The sequence below is a fragment of the Penaeus monodon genome, chromosome 15 (assembly GCF_015228065.2).
Source record: "Penaeus monodon isolate SGIC_2016 chromosome 15, NSTDA_Pmon_1, whole genome shotgun sequence".
Lineage (NCBI taxonomy): Eukaryota > Metazoa > Arthropoda > Malacostraca > Decapoda > Penaeidae > Penaeus > Penaeus monodon.
The window spans coordinates 43,669,388-43,669,897 of record NC_051400.1 but is presented as its reverse complement, the minus strand read 5'-3'; positions in this window follow the sequence as shown (position 1 = coordinate 43,669,897).

The window sequence follows — 510 nt, the reverse complement described above, 5'->3', positions numbered from 1 at the left end:
GGCAGGGGGGAGCATGAAATGAACACTTGTATTTAAATTTTCTTTTATGAAAAAAAAAGTTAATTTTTAAAACTTGAATACGGGTTTGCTAAAAGAAAAATTTAAAACCCAAATAATATTCCCAAAACCTAAAACAAAAAAATTTGTAAACCAGAGGTAATTAAAAAAAAAAGGCCACACACACAAAAAAAAAAACAATTTCCCGCCGCTCTACCGCTGGCAAGACGAGCGAGACAGCAGACCCAAAGACAATAGAGACTTAACCAAGTAAGTCGCCGGACTTGAAGTGTGAAATCTGCGCGCTCATCAGCTCACAAAAATTTGTAAAAAGGGAAGAAAAAAAATTCGGAAAAAAATTTATTATTTTTGACGTGGGATACAAGGTATTCCCGGGTGTACCACATAAAAAAGCTGTTGAATAAAAAAATTTTCTACCGTGGGTTTAACCAGGTAAGAAGGTGAAGTATTTAGGCTAGGTTTAGGGGTAAGATATATAATAGGTCTTCTACA